The sequence below is a fragment of the Mytilus edulis genome, chromosome 6 (assembly GCF_963676685.1).
Source record: "Mytilus edulis chromosome 6, xbMytEdul2.2, whole genome shotgun sequence".
Taxonomy (NCBI): domain Eukaryota; kingdom Metazoa; phylum Mollusca; class Bivalvia; order Mytilida; family Mytilidae; genus Mytilus; species Mytilus edulis.
This window is the reverse complement of record NC_092349.1, coordinates 34,900,129-34,915,100: the sequence shown is the minus strand read 5'-3', so window position 1 is coordinate 34,915,100 and position 14,972 is coordinate 34,900,129. Positions and strand designations below refer to the sequence as shown.

Below are 14,972 nucleotides of genomic sequence, written 5' to 3'. Positions count from 1 at the left end.
ATTGTGTAATGTTAATAAGGTAGCTTTTACTTGTGATTCATTCTTTATTGTTATCTATTGAAAATATTTTTCGAAAAGCAGTCCATCTTAATCAGAATCTTCAAATATTTTCCTTGTTTAAAAAAAATGAATTCATAGTAGGCAATGAATTTAACTACAGTGTGGGATGTTGTGATATACATGATTATAAAGTAAGTATATTCTATTTTCGTCATAAACAATACAGTTCAGTCTAGCATATGAACTATCCACTTAATTTAACCCTTTAGGAAAAAACTAGGAAGTTGTGTAAACTTTGAATTGATTTAAATGTTTATTAAGATCTACTGATGCGTACATGTATTTTTCAAAATTAATTTGTAATCGTAAATGTTTTTCATTTGATTATTCTAACAGTTTTGCCATTGTACACCAAATCACATCCCTTTTTGGGTTAAAGTTTTTTTTCATTGTCACGTTGTCTTTGTCTAAAATCGTAAACTTTAAGGCAAAAACTACAATTTCTTAAAGATTCCTGACAAAGACATTTTTGGAAATAGTACAACTACTGTTTCTTGTCTACATGTAACAGAATACTACCTGTTTATATTTCCAATTATTCTTTTAGTTTTGACCTTTTAGAACTCTTTAATTTTTGTGGTACTAGTAGTTTTTTCTGACTACCCGTAATGTTCATTAGTCCTGTCAGTTGTGCTTCCCGAGTTTTTTGTACATTCAATTTTATTTTAGAAGGATTAACTGTGACGTAAGGTTTTCCAAAAGACTTTAAGTTATCCTTCACTGATTTGAGAATTGTAGTACTATATGAAATTTCAATCCATTGAGATGTTCCTCGCTTAAAGAAATCCTGCAGCTCAGTTTCGGCTGTATTTGCTAGCTTTGCTAATTCACATATGGCCATGAAAGACTGAAAATCTGATGCTATACTTTTCACAATGTTAACATCTTCTTGCATTTCATAAACTTTGGATTTCTGCGATTCATAATCTTGAAGCATGTTTTCTATCCTAAGTTCATTTTCAGTAAATGTTTTCTGAAAATCGGCCAGTAGGTTGTCCTCAAGGTCATCAAAATACGTGTTTAATGTTTCTCTAGTCGTTTTAATTTCCTCTTTACATCTTATTTGCTGTCTTGCAAGGTCATGCAGATTTTCTGTTCGATCTTCAATGATGTTTGTTATATTTGACATTAAATCTGAAAGTGTTGTCTCAAGATCCATTAATAAAGGCGAATCCTTTACATTGTTAACGACTTTTTGAAATGCAGTTAAATTTCGACATTTGACATGCGCATGATGGAGACATTGAGTACAACATGGAACCCCATGTTGGTCACAATATAAAACAAATCGTTCATCATGTTCTGAACAGTTGTTTTTAATATTTTGAACGAATTGGGGAAGTTTGAGATTATTTTCAATCGAAATAATTTCATGATTGCTTGATGCTTTTGCAATTCCATGGTGAATTTTACATTTTCCACAAAAATACTCTTCGCATTCAGGACACCGAACTGTTGCCTCCTTTGTTTTGTGTTGGTGAATGCAGATATCACAGAGCTGTTGTTGTATACTTGAAGCCATATTTTTCATGTGCTATTACTGAAAAATGACAAAAACTAAGTTATACAAAATGGGAAGAAAAAATTATGAAAGCAGAACTATCTATTTAAAAAAAATCGAATGAAAACTTTTGCTTTAGTGATTTGTTCGTAATAGGAATTGAAATCTTTATCAATGATCCATGCATAATATGTCATGGTCAGCTGAACCCAGTCAACAGAAACTAACAAATTGCAATGACTTTATTTACAGACTACAGGATTCTTCTTCGTCAAAATTATCTCCCCATTTCGCAAGTCAATTTTACAATCGTAAAATTGGAAACCATTGTGGGTATAACGAATTGCCAAATTAGCACTTAAAATCCAATCAATTTATCCATATAGCACAATTATGTACCACTTGTATGTTAAAAATATGTTTCTACTACCAATTAAGCATCATTTAATGTAATTTTCTTCATTCCGTCTGATTAAAATTATTGATCGATTGGTAAGCTGTCACTTTGGTAAGTAAAAAAAATATTTCTAATAAGATATTTTGTGGAAGGGCAGATTTAATACATTTAGAGGTTGAAAACTTGTTATCCGAGATAAATCACACACACAATGAAGTTTGTTTTAGAGTTATGTATTTTCAAGATCAAATTAAATAAATATTTATCACATAGATATGTCTCGCTTTATGGTAATTTCCATAATGCAAATGTTTAAATTAAAATAGCAACACTTTAACGTGTAAGACTTCGGAATATTCAAAGTCAATGAACTATGACTGAAGGTACATGGCTAAACAATCTCCATGGAAATGAGATGTGCCAATGCTAATACAACGAATACCAAAAACCATTGACTTAGTTCCCTTTAAACAAACCTACACACAAACTAATTCATGTAAACTAAGCAAACTTTCAATAAACCATAACTGAGGAGGCGCGGTTAAATAATCTCAATAGTAATGAGATGTACCAATGCTAATACGACTGCATACCAAATATCATTGACCTACCACTAGTGGATCCCCATAAACCGACCTAATCACAAACTAATACATGAAAACTAAACAACAATTTGAAAGTCAATATACCATGACTGAGGGGGCGGGGTCAAATAATCTCCATGGCAATGATATATGCCAATGCTAATACAACTGCATACCAATTATCATTAACTTACCGCTAGTGGTTACCCATAAACTGACCTAATCACAAACTATTACATGAAAACTAACCACTTCCACTTGTATTTTTGTCCATCGGTTGAGTTAAGCTTTTTTCAACTGATTTTTATAGTTCGTTCATACATGTATGTTGTACTGTTATACCACTGTCCCAGGTTAGGGGGAGGGTTGGGATCCCGCTAACATGTTTAACCCCGCCACATTATTTATGTATGTGCCTGTCCAAAGTCAGGAACCTGTAATTCAGTGGTTGTCGTTTGTTGATGTGTTACATATTTGTTTTTCGTTCATTTTTTTACATAAACAAGGCCGTTAAATTTCTCGTTTGAATTGTTTTACATTGTCTTATTGGGGTCTTTTATAGCTGACTATACGGTATAGGCTTTGCTCGTTGTTGAAGGCCGTACGGGGATCTATAGTTGTTAACAAGTGAGAGGTTTAGCGCCATAATTATATACCAGGTTCAATCCACCATTTTCTACATTTGAAAATGCCTGTACCAAGTGATGGAATATGAAAGTTGTTGTCCATTCGTTTGATGTGTTCTGGCTTTTGATTTTGTCATTTGATTAGGAACTTTCCGTTTTAAATTTGCCTCAGTAATTTGAGATTTTCGTTTTTTCAGTTATTTTTGTAGTTTGTTCCTTACAGGAGAGGCGAGAGACAAGAAGAGGATGAATTACAAAGAACGGTTTTCGCTAAATGACGTTTATAGTAGATTTGACTGTGTTTGTCCTTTTGTCATGCAAAAGTAAAAATAACTAAAACGTGAACAACACCTTTAGACATACTGGTTGTCTTTTGATATTTTGTAATATAGGATTGTATTCAGCGACCAGATCTTAAATTCAAGTTTATCACCTTAAAACATGATTTAAATTGTAATAATGATGCAATCACATCTTCTTATATACATAATTATATATTTATTTTTGATATTAAATAAATATACGATATTTGAGTTATTGGGAAACTTGCAAAATAGCAACACAAAGGATATAAAAATCCCGGAATTTAGAAAGTGTGTCACAGAAATTATTATTTAATATTTAAGACAAAATAAAAAAATACCCAACAGAACACGACCTTCGATTATCATACACGAAACTGACATTTATGAATAAAGTTAAATAAGAAAAACAATACAGAACTCCGAGGAGTAATCAAATGTCAAAATTTATAACTATTTTGATATGAGCGTCACTGATGAGTTTTATGTAGATGAAACGCGTGTTAAAAGCACAAAAACTGCAAACAAAGGAAAACAACTGTAATATTCTTGTGGAAAAAGTCAGTTGCTAAGTCTAATTTTCCTTCTTAAAGGTGTGTGGACTTATTCAACTTTTCGTCGCTTTTGTTATTTACATAAGTTTTGAATGACAATTTGGAAACGGCCACCTTTTTTTCAATTATACGCTTATATGATCGGATAACAAAAACTATGATTACGGTCAAAATCGAATACGTATGCTACATAATGTATTATCGAACTACAATATATCTATTTTGTGGCAACATATGGTGATACCATTCAATACAAATATATGCACATATACACACGTTGTAAAGGTAGATAACCAACATCATCAATTTTTCCCCTTAATATTCATTTATTATAAACCAGTGTACTACAATAAAAGTATGCTCATGTGAATAATTACCACTTGTAAAAGTAGCATATAGAGCGTTTCAGCTTTTTTGAAAGAAGATGTGGTATAATTGCCAATGAGACAACAATTCACAAGAGACCAAATGCCATAGAAGTTAACAACTAAATATAGGTCACCTACAATGAGCAAAAGCCATACCGCATTGTTAGTTATAAAAGGCTCCGACAAATGTAAAACTATTTAAACGAGAAAACTAACTGGTTACTATACTATATATAAAAATATTAATTTTCGCGAACCATTAAGGTCACGGAAATTCCAAAATATGGCATCAGTAAGGAGAGTTGTACAAACAATGTAAATACACAGAACCCCATCCAAACTTGCTTTAGCTAATAGTATTCATCTTTTTCTATTTTATATGTACAAACAACATTCCATTTTTCTATAATTTCGATTAAAAAATTCCAAAATCTGAGTTAAAATAGGTCGAATGCCCCAAATAAACGTTGTCTGATTGGTTGAAGTACTGTGGCGTCGATGATAAGCATAGAAAGCCTCGATGTAAAGCACACGCTTCACAGGAATAAGGAGAGTTTTACAAATAATGTGAATACACAGATCCTCCATCCTATTTATGTTTTGCTGAAAATGTTGCAGTGTTCATCATTTCTGTTTTGATTCTGCTAACAACATTCCATTTTTTCTATAATTCCGATTTAAAGATGTGGAAACCCGTAATAAAAATAGATGGCCTCAATGATTTAAAAGCAACGCAAAAAATTCCGTTAATACGACTCTGAGTTCAACCGGGGTTATATAAACCGATTCACAAATAAACATGATAAAGATCTCCTTGCGCTCAAATGTAATTCTTAGTGAAGTATACGGGTAAATTCGTTTACGGAAACTTATACACACTTTATCATTAATATATTACCAGGCTTTTGCATATTCACGTTTTTTATGCTCAACTGTAGTCAAATTCAATTCTATACATTTTTTTTTACGTAAAGCAATAGGAGTAAGAATATTATTTCGCGCCAATTTAACCAGCATCATCACTATCATCAAAATTATTTACCGTTATCTTTGTGAAATTTCAGTTATATCGTTTATTAATTAGAGAAATTTTGGTAAGTTTTACTTATTAATGTTAAGGTTCTACTGATATGCTTCTCTAGACCTTATTGACGGTCAGTTTTATCCAATTTATCTCAATATTATCCCCGATGACAGAAATGTCAACCCGACCTGTTCGTGTCAAAAGTAAAAATCGCATCTATTTGATGAACTAATTTCTTCATAAACTGTACATGCATTATTTCTGTATTATTTGATAACCAATCACATTCACGTTGCATGTTTGCATGATAATTGGTTATGTATTAGTGGATTGTAAGGGCGATGCAACATGTGAGGTCTGCGCGATCACGTGACATTATTATTTGTAAACAAACATTCTCCCCGTGTAACACGTGTGAATTATCCTTTCAAAGTGTTATGAATCTTTCAATCACTATAAATAATTTTATGATATATTTTTCTGTTTGTTTTTAGGTTTGCATATCAGTAGTCAAAGTGAATAAGACATAGTTCTGAGTAGTGTGTGTTTTTTTTTAGAATTAGAAGGTAAGTCTACATAACTTCATATTAAAGTCATTATTTAACTGAAGTCTAAAAAGATGACTCAACTTTTCCTCTAATTCTCCCTCTATTTTTGAAACCTCCATACCAAATTAAAGGGCATTTGCTCCCCTTGAACACTATTTGGCCCCTTCCCTGTCATTTCCCTTTAAATTTGCTCAAAAGTCATACTTTTAGTCCATTTACAGTAATGGCTGATTTGTGATTTTACCATCTTAACTGCAATTTTCATATACACCTTATCACTATTTGTCCGCCATTACTGGATATCACACAGGTTCCCGTAAAATTTTGACGTCATAAAACAAAATATCTGACGCCACAATGGAAAAGTGATTGTTGTGTAACCGGAGAGCATGTATCTACTCTACAAAGTACAAATTCATATCGTCACCATCGGGATTCAAACCTCGGTCGTCTGCGAGACAGTCAGTGCGTTAACCCACTGAGCCAAAGAATGAATTCTCTAGCTCAGTTGATTGAGACTGGCTTTATATGTTCTACCTGTACTGAGGGGAAGCAACCCTGCTACACTATTCCCCCACCACAAGAGTCATCATATCTTCATATATGACTCTTAACAACACAAACCCTGGCTATACTCCAGATAACCATTGTGGATTTTTTAGTCGGGCGCCAAATGTAACCGGAGAGCACGTATCTACTCTACAAATTCATATCGTCACCACCGGGATTCGACCACTGTTGTCTGCATGACAGTCAGTGCGTTAACCCACTGAGCCAAAGAATCGATTCTCTAGCTCAGTTGATTAAGACTGGCTTTATATGTTCTACCTGTACTGAGGGGAAGCAACCCTGCTACAGTTGTATGTGTCAAAAGTTCAAGCGGCCGGGTCAGCCGGGATAATTATAAGCAATAAGGTGTATTGAACACATTTGACCATTCAGTATGAGTTCCCATGTATTTTTGTCTTATATGAAGGAGGTTTTAGGTCATGTTTTCCTAAACACATTGGGGGGGGGGGGGGGTCATATTACACTGTAAAAAAAATTGAGTCCAGAATTTTAAAGGGAAGTAGTGATTTGGTCCAGCTGAAAAAGGTTTAAAATTAGCACTTCAGAAGCTGTCAAAAGATTTCAAGACGCCCTGAACATAAAATTGTTCATAGTTTGTGTTAGAGCCGATGAAGTTTTCTATAATTTTGATATAATTTTTCCCCAAGAGTAGTACAACACACTGTAAAAGTTTCTTTGAGAAAGGTTGGATTTTTTTTATTTTCATTTATGTTCTAAAAGAAATGCACTACGAAATAATTGTGGTCTCGGACCTTATGTCTTAAAATTCGGGTTTTATCCATTCTAATAGGTGGATTTTCAAGTTAATGAAAAAAATGCTTTGTTCACTAATTCAGCAATGCTTTAACTGTTGTGAATGTGAGCTCCCTTCGGCTATTATTAGAATCTAGATTTACATCATTCATTTTCAATGTAAGAGGTCTCCTTTCATTCAAAAGGTAGATTTCCATGTTTGCTGGTCACTTGACTAGAAACTGCATTCAGTGATATTGTTTGTCTCAATTTACACCTGAATTTCAGATTTTTCCTAATTACCAATCACTAAAATAAATGTCATTTAATACGTAATAAATACATGTAGTATTGTATGTAACTATCATATTCATGTTTTTATTTGACATTATCAAAGTACTAATGAGATCCAGGATTCTGACTTGAATAAACAGTGTTTGTAACACACATAATTTTATCCGTTTCTTTCCCTTCACTTAAAAGTATCTTTCAGTATGTACCTGAGAATCATACTGAGTTCACACCTAATTTGAATTAGTTTAATTCACATTTGAAACAGTTTACATTAACAAACACATATAGTTCAAATGTGAATCGAATGCAAGTGAATTGTTTGTCTATCTATGGTCAACATGTTGGGGTATGACTATAAACCACTTTTACTAATTTTAAGAAACATTGTTGAATTTTATTTATGGAAGCTTACTTTTCATTTATATAAATTTAAGATTAATATTTATGAGATGTAGGTTATGGATTGTCTCTACTTATAAAGGGGGAGGATTCTCAGTTGTTTAATATATTTAATTAAATTGTATTCAGGCGCGTAGCTCCCTATACGCCAACACGCAGTTGCGTTCACATCAATTCAGCATACAAAAAAAAATGTCAAAATAAAATTTATAGCATTCGGCATGCAAAAAAAAAATGTCAAAAAAAAATCTTGCTTCAATAGTGCAGAAAATGAATAATTTGTCCTCTTAGATTACAAAAATAGATAACCTGTCAATAACCTGTCAAAAACAAATCCTCCTGCCCCCCCCCCCCCCCAGAATATCAAATGGGCAACCCCTAAGTCTATATAGGATTTTTTTTCTGCGACAAGTGCCTCAAACCAATTGTATTAAGATTTTGGATAAAGGACCACAATAGGTAAAAGTCTAATTTAAAATTAAATGTTTTAAGTTCTTAGACCACATTCATTCTGTGTCGGAAACCTATTCTGTTTTGACTATTTGATCACAATCCAAATTCAGAGCTGTATCAGGCTTTAATGTTGTGTCCATACTTGCCCCAACTGTTCAGGGTTGGACCTCTGCTGTAGTATCAAGCTGCGCCCTGTGGAGCATCTGGTTTATTTGAAGGGTAGATGTTCCCGACCTGTTTATTAGTGGAATTATGAATCAGGCCATTACTCTTCTCAATTGTATTAATGCATACTTTTCATGTTGGGACAGTTTCCCTCATTTTTGAAGGCTGTATGGTTGCCTATAATTGCTTTGTCATTTGAACATTTGTATATGTACTTTAAAATTTTAGTCTTGCATGTTTAGAATTATGTGTACGATATATCACTGATTCAGTGGCAATGGTAAATAGACACTGACAAGTCTTAGATAACATTTTATAGTTTTGAATGTTTTTTCATCAGATGACTAAAATTAGGTGGAGGTGTGTTCTTATTTCCAACAGAGGGGCACTCAACCTATATCAATTTTTGCATGAAGCAAATTGATAGTTGCTAGATACTGAATGATTATACCTCCAAAAAGTTTTAACCTGGGAATATATATTTAAAATACGATAAAAATAATCATGTCTTTTTCAGGACTTCTGATCCAACTATGTAGTATGGCATGTTATTGGGATATGGTTTTGGTTGATGGATGTTCGTGAAGGACCTGTAGTACAAAGTATATCACTGGATTTAGCTCTTTGTCTAAGTGTATTATTAAAGTACTTTGCTTTGAGCTCAGTTCATTGTTATGCAATTCATTCTTTGTGAAATAAAGATTTGACAGACAACTCTCATGTACAAGGATTTGTCAAAGAAGTATGTACAATGTAAGTAATAGGAAGATAAAAGCATTCTATTTCGATTGTTCATTGACCAAATTTACCTGACAATACTACTCCCGCTACTAGCAATATGATGCTAGGTTGTTTTAATACATCTGTACTGCCTACTGATGACTTGGTCCTGAGTGTAAATGGTCCTTCAAGTATATGTTTAAAGGGGCACTAGCTAAGAGATGTATAAAAATCTAAAGTATGATTCGTTTTTGTTCAATCAATTATAAAACTGAAATAGTGAAATAATAATTCGCTTTTAGCAGCCAAAATGGTTCAATTTTGTCAAATTATGTTAAATAATATTGATAATGAAGTATTCACTTGCAAGTGATAAAGTCGACCTCATTAAATCCGTATTCATGTGAACTTCAATTTAACCTGATTTCTAAAACTATATTTTATTGTACATGTTGAACATTTTTCATTCATTTGTTTATTTCTTAATTTGTGTTAACATTGATACAGTAAATGTTAATTACTACACTTTCATACCACAACACATACTGTATTGGTACATGTATCACTTATATTAGTATCCATATAACAGAAAAAAATGAAAAGAGAATAATTTTGCATAACCTTTTGAATACTATTACTTTTTAGATATTTAAACATATTAAGACTAATTAAGCTGTTGATAATATCCACTTGACATACTTGAAATTCTATCATATTACTTTTGGAGCAGTTGTGAGTCTTTGAAGCATGCTCAAATGTTCTTTATGTGAAATCATTGTCATATTGGTCAATATTTTTCTTTGCTTCGACCAGATTTGGAGGGGATATTATCAAAGAATTGATAAAAAAATCAGCACAAAGGTTCTCTTCCTAGATCATATAGCCCCAAACATCATGTCAGGCATTGTCATTACTAAAAACCAATAAATGTATTCTAATATGAGGAACATTTTAACAATTTTTTACTAATGATACTGATGATCCACCACAAAATAATATAAATACAACCATACAAATAGTAAGCAAATACATATAAAAAAAGATGTGGTATGATTGCCAATGAGACAATTCTCCACAAGAGACCAAAATGACACAGAAATTAACAACTACAAGTCACCATATGGCCATCAACAATGAGCAAAGCCAATACCCTATCATCAGCTATAAAAAGCCCCGAAATGACAATATAAAACAATTCAAACAAGAAAACCAACGGCCTTAGTTATGTACCAAAAATTATACAAAAAGCGACTATGTAACACATAAACAAACGACAACCACTGAATTACAGGCTCCTCATGTTAAAATCTTTATCAATGTTTATATCATCTCCCATTTAGAAAAAAACACATGAAAAAATGAACCTATCATGTGTTGCTCTCCTAGCTACAAAGTGAATCAAAAATCAAAGATGTGGAACATATTCGATCATAATCTTTTGGTAACTAATGTAATTACTGTCTCTTCCATGCCCATCTTGAACATAAAAACTAAATATTGAATAAACAATACTCCTAATGCTCAAGTTGGTTGTCATCGTGCAACGCCGTTAATAACACCATATAGGAAAACATAGAACTCCCCTTTGTCATAAGTAACTGTCAAACATCAAAACATACTATCCACACTCATCTGTGTCCACACTTGTTGATTTATAAACAAAACAATGAACGAAAATCAAATGTGATATACATCATCATAGTTACGATAACCACTGAATTACAGGCTCCTGACTTGGGACAAGCCCATACAAAATGTGGTGGGGTTAAACAAATTAAAAACACGTCAACCTTCCCAATAACCTAGGATGATAGTGTAGCAGTACAAAATAAGCAAAGGTATAATATTCAGTCGAAAAGATACAAAGCCGACAGATATCTAACAAAATACACACCGGACGTAGCAGTATGGCAAGCCATTCTCGTCAAAACTATGTCATGTATGTTTAAACCGTTCATTATAAAAAAAAAAATACACACAGAGAAATCGAATTACACACTGATATTTTAAAACAACATACTGAGATTACAACAAAAAAGAAAAAAACACACTGAAATATCAAAATTACATACTGAGATTTTAAAAAGACACACTGAAAAATTAAAATTACACACTGAGATTTTAAAAAGACACACTGAAAAATATGAATTAACAAAACATTAAAAGGTGTTTTTTTTTATTCATCTATCGAGACAGTACTAATGGAACTTAACCATGTAAAATCGATGAAAAAATCCATTAACAACCTAAATAATAGTAAACATTACAAGTTAGAATGGCCGCTGCATCTGAAATAAAGTTCAAAGATCTTATTAAACCACCATATTTTCATTATCTATTAATCAATAACTTGCTGTGATCTATCAGCGCCACATCTAATCGTTTCATATATACTTACATGAAAGTCTCTCAATATTTGTACACACGAACACACATAAAGGTCGAATGAAAAATATATCCGCTACTATATGCATAAGGAAAGTTATTTCTTTAAGTCATATGATTGCTTACGTCAACACTCAATGTATATAATCGTTATATAATGTACATTTTGATGTTATACAATAATTTTAACTCAATCTACACATCTGTTACAATGGTTACCTGTTCAATCAATGTTGATGAAATTATGGATTTCTTTTCAATGCAGTTGCACAATAAAGTTAGAAAAAGTCAGATGTGTACGGAACATTTTCAAGCATAACACATCAGAAAAAGACTGGCAAGTTGAAAGTTGTTTTCCACCCATTTGCATTTAGTGCGTTTGGGGTTATCAGTTTGCTATTTCATAAGGGGCTGTCCGTTTGAATTTTCCTTTGAATTCAGAATTTTAGGTTATTTTGCTTTTATTGACAGGATTGATACACTTTTCAATTTCGCAGTTAAGTTAAAACGTAACAAACTGTTTGTAAACAAAGGATACAATTTCATGGGTTAAATTGGAACTTTTTGATTATCCCAATAAGATGAAATGTTAAATAGTTATGCATTTTGTTTCCACCAATTGTAGTATCTAGAACATATAAACACATCATAGATACCATGATAAACATTTTGTATTTATGCCATACGCGCGTTCCGTCTTCAAATAAACTCATCATATGTACCAGGATTAAAATTTTATATTTACGCCAGACGCGCGTTTCGTCTACAAAATACTTATCAGTGACGCTCGAATAAAAAATATTTAAAAGGCCAAGTAGAGTACAAAGTTGAAGAAAATTGAGGACCAAACAATTCCTGAAAGTTTTGCCAAATACAGCTATGGTAATTTATTCCTGGGGTAAAAAGGCTTAGTTTTTTTTCAAAAATTCAAAGTTTAGTTTACAGTAAATTTATAATTATAAACATATCAATGACAACTCAAGTCAACACAGAAGTGCTGACTACTGGGCTCGTGATACCCACGGGGGAATAAATCTTCACCAGCAGTGGCATCGACCCAGTGGTTGCAAATAAACTCATCATATATACCAGGATTAAAATTTTATATTTACGCCAGACGCGCGTTTCGTCTACAAAAGCAAACACTCATCAGTGACGTACGAATAAAAACAAGTTTAAAAGGCCATATAAAATACATTCCTAGAGGTTTTGTCGAATACAGCTTTAAGCCTTAGTATTTCAAACATTCAAAGATTTGTAAACAGTAACAAAGCTGATTTTGTTTATTCCAGAAATAATATTTCAAAGCTTAATCACAGATTAAAAGATATGGTATGAGTACAGGTAGATTTATGAGGCATTGGTAATACTTCAGATCATGGCTTTCATGGCTGTCCTTGGCCTGTGTGCCGTTTTAATTTAAGTTTTATCTATGTTTTTGTCTTTTTTTAATCTACATATAGTATGAAAGGTCCACTTAATGTTTATCTTCTCCTTGATTTAAATAAGATTTGTGCAACGTTTAGTTTAATCTGTAAGTTGCGAGTTTACCGTAAAAAAAGTGGTGACAATAAATTGAAAACAAGTGTTTTATTTACTAATTTAATAAAATAGATGAATAGAATAAGACACAATAAATACAAACGATATTTAAATTAAAGCAACAGTAGTATACCGCTGTTCAAAAGTCGACAATCGATTGAGAGAAAACAAATCCGGATTACAAACTAAAACCGAGGCAAACACACCAACTAAAGGAGTAATTCAACAAAGCACAGAAGTGCAACAAAACAAAACGTTATTGCAATATATAAAGATAGAAACGAGCCATATTCCTGATTGGTACAGGACATATTATACTAGTATATTAATATTTTCTTTATAATTTAATTTCAAATTTTGTTTGTGGTACTAATATTAGACATTACATTACATTCTCTCCTAAACTGCTGATACAGAGATACGTCTCGCGTTTTGTACTTTTGATAGTTTAATGCAGACGTTGAAATTTAAACAGCATTATAACATGTAAACTGTGCAGCCATATAACATTAGTGAAAATGAGCAATAATAATGCTTATAAAATGCATACAAAATACCACTAAGTTGTCCTAATTCTTTTCCTTATAAAATACATAAACACGTATTACAACATTGTAAACTATGAACAAATGTCAAAGTCACTGAACTAAGATAAGGGGACGGTGCCATCTCATCTCTTATGAAGTGAGACCTGCAAACACCAATATATCTGATTACCAATTATCATTGACTACACATTAGTGGTTAATCTTAAACTGATCTTATTACAATTAAACTTTAACTAGTCAAACATTTCAAAGTCAAAAGACTATGACGAGGAGCCGGAATCAATTATTTCCGCGGAAATATGATGGAACAATGTAATTACACCTGCATACAAAATATCATTGATCTACCACTAATTTCAGGGCAGATAGATCTTTACCTGAAGAACATTTTTCCCACATGTCACATTAACTATAAAAGAGGAACGAAACATACCAGAGGGACAGTCAAACTCATAAATCGAAAATAAATTGACAACGCCATGGATAAAAATGAAAATGAACAGACAAACAATAGTACACATGACACAACATAGAAAACTAAGAAAAAGCAACACGAACCCAATCAAAAAGTAGGGGTGATATAAGGTGCTCCGCAAGGGTAAGCAGAACCTGCTCCACATGTGGCACCCGTCGTGTTTTAGTTTCAGAGATATAAGCCAAAAAATGCATTTACCACCTTTGCTCTGTTTTAGCCATGGCGGCAATGCTGTTTGACAGGCGGGGTCGTCGGACACATTTTTTCTACTAGACAACCCATTGATTATTGAGGCTAAGTTTGGTTAAATTTGGCCCAGTTATTTCAGAAAAGAATATTTTTGTAAAAAAAAAACGGACGCCGACGACGGACACCAAGTGATGTGTAAAGCTCACATAGCCTTTCAGGTCAGGTATGCTAAACATGCTTCATTTGCGTCTATGAATATAAAGGTTTAACATACATCACAACGTATCTGGTTGTTCCCATAATTCATATGGTCGCCTCCAATACAGACTAGAAGACCAATCACGTGCACCGTGTTGTAAAAGTGATATGAAATTGATAGATTACAATGCATGGTGTCTGACAAATATCATTTGTATAACATGTATGGAACTGAGACATTTGATGACAAATTTATATCAGATTTCTTTCTTTTTTTAATAGCTGACTATACGGTACATGTACTGAATTCTGGTTTAATAAACGTTAAAATAATTAAA

At 32.6% G+C, this 14,972-nt stretch overlaps 1 long non-coding RNA gene across 1 annotated transcript; it reads right to left on the bottom strand.

Moving 5' to 3' along the window:
* Positions 1-300: 300 nt before the first annotated feature.
* LOC139527570 (uncharacterized) lies at positions 301-11,802 on the bottom strand. The gene is made up of 2 exons (XR_011665383.1): positions 11,696-11,802; positions 301-1,600 (listed from the first exon to the last, which is right to left on the bottom strand). It is a non-coding gene; the product is annotated as an uncharacterized lncRNA (long non-coding RNA).
* Between the last annotated feature and the right edge of the window lie 3,170 nt (positions 11,803-14,972).